Source organism: Drosophila mauritiana, unplaced genomic scaffold, assembly GCF_004382145.1.
Source record: "Drosophila mauritiana strain mau12 unplaced genomic scaffold, ASM438214v1 U_237, whole genome shotgun sequence".
Taxonomy (NCBI): Eukaryota; Metazoa; Arthropoda; class Insecta; order Diptera; family Drosophilidae; genus Drosophila; species Drosophila mauritiana.
Window position 1 is genome coordinate 1 of NW_022881371.1, and position 7603 is coordinate 7603.

General features: G+C 36.0%; 1 long non-coding RNA gene across 1 annotated transcript; it reads right to left on the reverse strand.

The window, feature by feature from the left end:
* Positions 1–7088: 7088 nt before the first annotated feature.
* On the reverse strand, positions 7089–7603 carry LOC117149514. The gene is made up of 3 exons (XR_004460350.1): positions 7532–7603; positions 7296–7470; positions 7089–7192 (listed from the first exon to the last, which is right to left on the reverse strand). It is a non-coding gene; the product is annotated as an uncharacterized LOC117149514 (long non-coding RNA).

Consider the following 7603-nt stretch of genomic DNA (forward strand, 5'->3'; position numbering starts at 1 on the left):
AATGGTTCTGCCAGCTCAACGTCTACAGAGTATCTGATTTACAGTTTTGAATATATTTGGACTTAGGCTAATCCGCGTAGCTGCGCTGCGGTACGCCAGCAGCGGAGCGGCGTTCTTATGTATATCTTATATATCTAGGCTTATCGGGAGAGCGAGCTATGTATGTACGTATGTAATACGCATTGGGTCGGCGTGTGAATGCTGACCATGCACTTATACTTTTTGGCCTTCAGTGGCGATCATGTTACATCCGCCCTGGGTCTAACTGCGTGCATAGACATAAACATAAACATAGCAACCAAGTGCTGCCATATGTTAATATGCTATTTTATTTAATTGTTCTTAATATTGCATAGGCACATACTACATCTCCCTCCTTTGAAAAATAACGTAATAATATGAAGTTATTTTCAAGTATATAATTTTTTTTTTTTTTTTTAATATGTATATAATATTTGAAATGAATGATTAAAGAGATATTAAAAATATATATATATATTTTCATTGTATTTTGCAAAGTAAAAGTTTTGTATTATAATGTTTTTATTGGTTTTTTATTTGTGGTTGGCCAACCAAACAAAATGTATTATGAATTAAAAATTTTTAACCTATCTTTATGGACTATCTGTTTTTTATTTTTATTTCCTATAATTGTAATGTTGTCATTATCTCCTATTTCTGAAACTAAATATGGTCCTAAATAATTATTGTCAAGTTTATGACCCGTTTCGTTTTTAAGTAATATCTTATCTCCTATCTTTAATTCAAAGTTACTAATATTTCTATCATATTTTATCTTTCTATCGGCTTTTGCCTTGTCTAACATATTTTTAGCTCTTCTATATGCTATTTCTAATCGTAGCTTAACTTCTTTTGAATAGTCATCCATGTTGTAAATAGGATCTATTCTGTCTATCCTGTTAAAATCTGTGAACTGTCTTGGTAATCTTCCAAATACTAATTCATATGGACAATATTCATGAACTACCGATGGTGTTGTGTTGAAACAATAAGTAAAATATTGTATCCATATATCCCAATCGGTTTTGTCAACAGATATATATGAGCGAACATACTCGTTGAAAGTTCTGTGACTTCGTTCTATTGTTCCTAATGTCTGGTGATGGTGTGCTGTTGAAGTAATGTTTTTTATCTTCATATATTTGCACAGGTCGTCTATAATTTGGTTTTTATATTCCGTTCCCATGTCCGTTATTATTGTTTTCATTGGACCGTACTTTAGAATAAAATTTTCGAATATAGCCTTAGCAACTGATCTTGCACTTTTATTTGGAATAGGTACCGTTACCAAATATTTTGTTAAATCGCAAATGATAGTAACAGCATACTCATTTCCGTTTTCTGATCTTGGCAGTGGACCAATGGTATCTATCAAAACTATATCAAATGCTGTTGCTGGCGTTTCTGTTATTGTCAACGGTGTTTTAGTATGTTTTGTAGTCTTGGCTTGTTGACATTTTAAACATGTTTTAACATATTTACTTATTGCCTTTGTCATTTGTGGCCAATAATAATAATTTTTATTTTCCTCAGGGTTCTAGAAATTCCTGAATGGCCTCCTTCTGATGGATCATCATGATATTTAGACAGTATTGCTTTTATTTGAACCTTATCATTTTTATCTATCTTAGTCACCTTGTTTAATAGCGCTATTTTTAAGTTTTTTAATATTTTATTGCCCTTTTCTTTAAAATTCTTTATAGTGACAAATTCGAAGATTTGTTCACTTGGTGACAATTGTGTTTGAATGATGCTATTTATTCTTGCTTCTTCATTAAGCCTTTGAAAGAATTGATCTAAATCGATTATTTCATTAGAACAAAAATTAGTCATATCAAAACGTGTTATAATTTGTTTTCCTCTTTTCAACAAGCACTTATGCTTGTCTATTTTGAGTATAACATTTTTTGGCATCAATGTTATTGATTACCTGATAGATATTGGGCATTTTTATATTTTCTTTCTTATTTGGTTCATGCAATTTTTCACCTGCGCAGGTATTTTTCTGTCCTGTTGTTGATCTTGTTGTTACCTTTAGTATCTGTCTATTTATTGCTTTAAGTTCTCCGATGGTTATTCGGGACAATGCGTCTGCAACATGATTATCTTTCCCCTTGAGATATTCTACTGTGAATTCAAACTCCTCCAAGTCTAGTCTCATTCTGGTTAATTTTGAACTGGGGTTTCTCATCGAAAAAAGATATGATAGTGGCCTATGGTCACTTTGTACTAAGAAATGTCTACCATATACGTATGGTCTGAAGTAATTTATTGCCCAGTGAATAGCTGCTAGCTCCTGTTCTGTAGTGGACTTATTACTTTCGCCTTTTGTAAAGCTTCTTGAAGCGTATGCCACTGGTAGCTGTTGACCGTTATGGTCTTGAGATAGTACCGCTCCATGCGGTATGCAAAATTGTTTGCTGAAATCTGGGTACTGAAGGAGTGTTGGTTTCATTAATTCCCTTTTAAGATATTCGAATGCCTCATGGCATTCGCTTGTCCATTCAAATGGAACGTTCTTTTTACAAAGCCTCGTTAAGTGGCGTGATTTCTCAGAAAAGTTCTTAATAAATCTTCTGTAATAATTGCAAAATGCCACGAAGCGTCTAGCTTCGTCTGCGTTTACTGGTTTGGGGTAATTCTTTATTACCTCATATTTAGAGTCATCTGGCAATATACCTTTGTCAGTACACTTGTGACCTAAATAAGTAACCTCTTTCATAAAGAAAGTGCATTTTTCTGGATGTAATTTTAAATTATGTTGCCTACATAATTTGAAAACGTCGGTTAGATTTTTAAGCATGTGCTTTTCAGAACAGCCTATGACTACTAAATCATCCATATACAGAAATGCTTGCGAAGGCGTTAAGCCTGAAAATGCAAGGGTCATCATTCTTTGGAAAGAATTTGGGGCTATTTTTAAACCAAATGGTAATCGCGTGTAGCGGTATGCTCCTGTTGAAGTTGAGAATGATGTTATATTTCTTGACCTTTCGTCTAATTCTATTTGATGAAATCCTGACATCAGGTCTAGGCACGAGAAATATTTTGCTCGACCTAATTGATCAAGAATATCTTCTATTCTTGGAAGTGGGAATTTATCTGCTAGCAGTTTCTTGTTGATTTGGCGATAATCCACTACTAATCGCCATCTCTTTTCAGCCGAGTTAGGCAGTGATTTCTTGGGTACCAAGAGAAGTGGGCTATTATATTCTGAAATAGATGGTTCGACAATGCCATCTTTTATTAATTTGTCAACTTGCCATTTAATCTCAATTTTTGCTTATAAAATTATTAGCTGATATGGTTTCTGTTTCAAGACCAAAAATATCGCTATATTCGGTGCATAATTTTGTTAAATCGCTTTTGAATAACGATGGAAATTTAAGAAGTTTTAATACTTCTGAAGTTCTTTGTGCACTATTTTCTATATTTGCATTGTATACATCATAATCATCCAGTGAATGTATAATAGGAATGTTTATGTTCCTGAAATTTTTGGGCCTCAAAGTGAACCAATCTTCTTGGTCGTGGAATTCCAAAATACAATTGTATTTCTTAATGAAATCCAAGCCAATTATACCATCCCCTGGTATAGGAAAATTGTCAGGTACGATATGAAATTCATATGGTATTGCTGCATTAGCAATACACATTTCTAAATGTAGTGTACCTAGAGACTGAATTGTCCCTTGCCCTATTCCTGATATATTTGTTGTGTTTTTTGGATTTAAATCGTTAAGATTATTGTTTCTGCATTTAAGCAGGGAAATTTATGCACCTGTCTCTATTAAAAGAGTTACCCATGAATTGGTACTCATATTCTTTAATCGTATAAAAATGCTTAAATTGAGATTAATTTTGTATAGTTTTACTGTAGATTGTCGCTCAAGGGGGCATGTTCGTTTTCCGATTGTACCATATGTTTCGGACATTGTGGGTATGACTTGTTTTATAGTTATGGTTTTGGTTACCTCTTGAGTAACCTCCACCTCTATTATAACTTTGGTTACCACCTCGTCCTCTGTTTCCACTATGGTAACCACCTCGACCTCTATAATTGTTGTTGTATGAGTTATAATTTCCTCGGCCATTACCTCTGTTTTGGTAATTTCCTCGGTAATTATTACCTCGATAGTGTCCTCTATTATTATAGAATAATACACTATTTGAATTGCCGGTCATTTCTGTACTGCAGTGTATGTATTTTTCAATCACGCTATTCATCGTGTTGAAATTTCCAGCTTCCAATATGGTTTTGAGCTTCTCGTGCCCACAATTCTTGGTCATTGCAGATATGGCTTCCTTTGTAGCGAATTTGTCTGCATTGTTTGAATCTAAACCATCATCTATATAGGCTGCTTCGAGCAACCCACGTAGGTTTTCTATCTCCGTGGTATATTGCGTTGCAGTTTTGCCGCGCTGTTGTGTACTAAGCATTTTTGCTTTGATGACATCGGGCGATTCGCCTTTAACTGATGCTTTTAATACATTTATTATACCGATAATGGTCTTTTCATTTTCAACTTTGTATGATAATGGACCAAGTATCTTTGTCTTGATTACCTCTATCGCTAGCATCTCCTGATTTCCTTTTGTCAGATCTGTTAGCCGGAGGGCCGTGAGGAATCTATTTAAGTTTAACTTTTTGCCGTCGAACTCAGGTATTGTGGACGAAATTTGTCGCACATATTCCCTTGATGTTGCGGCAGAGTCTGTCATTTTGTCTGTTTCCTGTATTCTTGAAGTATTTGAATCTGAAAGATCTTCTTCAAGTAATTCGGGTAATATTATTACCGCTTGAATTGCAAGATCGTGGAGATCCTCTTCTTTTATTTCTATTTCTGATTCTCCTACACTTTCGATATCCTCACCGATCTCAGCCACTATAGGTGTGTTTAAAATCGTTGGGATTGTAATATTTAAGTTATGTCTGTACTTGACGTTTAACAAGTTCTCACGGAACCTGTTTAGAAATTTTACTGCTTGGGATAAATGGTTTTTTGTTAATCTTTTCCTTTCTCTGTGAATTAATTGGCGTGCTTCATTAAAGCATCTTACCAATATCTGCGCATGCTTGTTGAGAGTGTCTTGTTGCACTTCTCTATTTGGTGTCATGCATTTATAAGACTTGTCGAAAGTTGTTTTAATTTCTTTAAGCTCGTTTTTTATTTCTTGCCAGTCCATTTAAAGAATAATATAGATTTATTTGTGCAATCGAACTTTATAAATGGTGGCCTCTCCTAAAATGGTTTCTTCAATAATCTTTTTTTTTTTTTTTTTTTTTTCATTCTAGTTTTCTGATATTAAAAATAAAAATTTTAGATCATCTTAATTTAAAATACATTTTGGGTGTGTTTTTTTTTTTTTTTTAATTTTATCTGCTCTGCTTATATAACGCTTCTTTATTATCTTGTTATGCTTAACATATAGCGTTAATATAAACTGAGCGACTGTTACGATCGTCAAGATCAAAAGGAGTAACCACAGTGACTGAATGTCTTCTGTATGGTCGACTATTTTTAAGTTATTGACCACATTGGCCGTATTATCTTTTGACTGACTATCGTCAGATCCAAACCAACCCATTTTGTATATTTTTTTTTTTTTTTTTTTTTTATTTTTGGGTTTTGGTTTATTTTACTTTAAAAATATGTTGTTTTGATTTTTTTTTTTTCAATATAGTTACATTTTCCTGCCTAATTGGTGTATGGCTTTACGGGCCATTCTTCTCATCGGGCAGAAAAAGTTCCGCTCAATGTTACAATATTTTGTGTAATATTAATATGCAGCGCAGTGCATGGAGGGTGGTGTGCCACGCAGGGCAACAACAAAAAAAAATATATTTTGTTTTTCAGCTCCTACTTGTTTCACTCTGACCCTCCTTGCGTCAGCTGGACGTCGCCGGGGTTGGCACGCTGACACTCCCTCGATGACGTAGTGAGCGGGCTGTTCACCACGTTGATGATGATGTCCTCATTTAGGGGTTATGTGCTGGGGCTGCAATGTCTGCACGTTATTTGTTTTTCTGAGTGAGCGGGTGTGGTGGGGATTTTTTTTCTTAGGATATTCGACACAGTGGTCTAGCTCAGCTTGTAGTTTTTGAGCTTTCGACCATTGGGGCGGTGGAGTGTTCGTATATAATAGCCACTTTATGTGCGCTATTCTCTTTTTTTGCTTTATTTTGAACACCGCCCCTGTTTTTACCCATCACACCAACACTCTACTCACTCAGATCGCTGTTCTCCAAAATTGCCGCATGCTGATCCTCTCACGTTCAGTGCTATAACGGTCCTGTCACGGTCGCCATGTAATGATGAACTCCAGTTAAGAACACAATTCCGTTTTGAGTTGAATGCAGCCGTCGGGCTGACTTTATATTTATTCAATTTATTCTTTTGATTTTAGAGTAGGCAGAAATGGTTCTGCCAGCTCAACGTCTACAGAGTATCTGATTTTACAGTTTTGAATATATTTGGACTTAGGCTAATCCGCGTAGCTGCGCTGCCGGGTACGCCAGCAGCGGAGCGGCGTTCTTATGTATATCTTATATATCTAGGCTTATCGGGAGAGCGAGCTATGTATGTACGTATGTAATACGCATTGGGTCGGCGTGTGAGTGCTGACCATGCACTTATACTTTTTGGCCTTCAAGTGGGCGATCATGTTACATCCGCCCTGGGTCTAACTGCGTGCATAGACATAAACATAAACATAGCAACCAAGTGCTGCCATATGTTAATATGCTATTTTATTTAATTGTTCTTAATATTGCATAGGCACATACTACAAAGGACAAAGCAAAGCGGACAGGCAAATTAACAGGCGACAACAGGCGCCAGGCTCCATCTTGCTGACGATAAGCCTGCAACTGCTTATTCCAAGATTGTAAACTCTGAAACAAGGAAGCACAAGCTAATACTGGGAATTAATTACTTTAACAAAACACTTATCTAATTGCCAACTCGACCTGCCTTCTCTCTTGACAACAATGATACATTTCCTCTTCTCATGCTAAACGTAAAATCCTGAGGAAAAACAAACCAATTAGAGGGACGGTACAAAAACCTAAATAATACCCTCACCTCAACGCATCCGGATTATAAAGCCAACGATAATGCACTCCAACTGATCCTGAGAAACGATACGGAAAAAAAAAACCAACCAAGGCCTAAAAGATGAATCGGAAGATCGATATGAAAAGGATTAGCGCGGCAGAAACATGATGAATAAAAGGTGACTCGCTGCAGCAACTTATGCACAACGTCACTTACCTGAAATTTCACGCCGCACGGTCCTTTGAAGTATCCATTATCACCGCTGAAATCTACATAATTGATGCCCTACAAAAGATGGGCCAACAACGCTGCTTCCGCGTCGATCAGGACACTCTGCTGCTCCCATAAACTTCCAGCTTGACGAGCGCCAACAGAGAGCTGACGCTAAAACCTAAAAGCAAACAATCAACAACAAATTAAACAAACAAAATTAAATCAAATAAAGCACTTACCGCACCGACAGCAGACAATGGCTTACCTACAGCTTATGCATTAGACAAGAGGAGATGGGCCCACCAATCGTA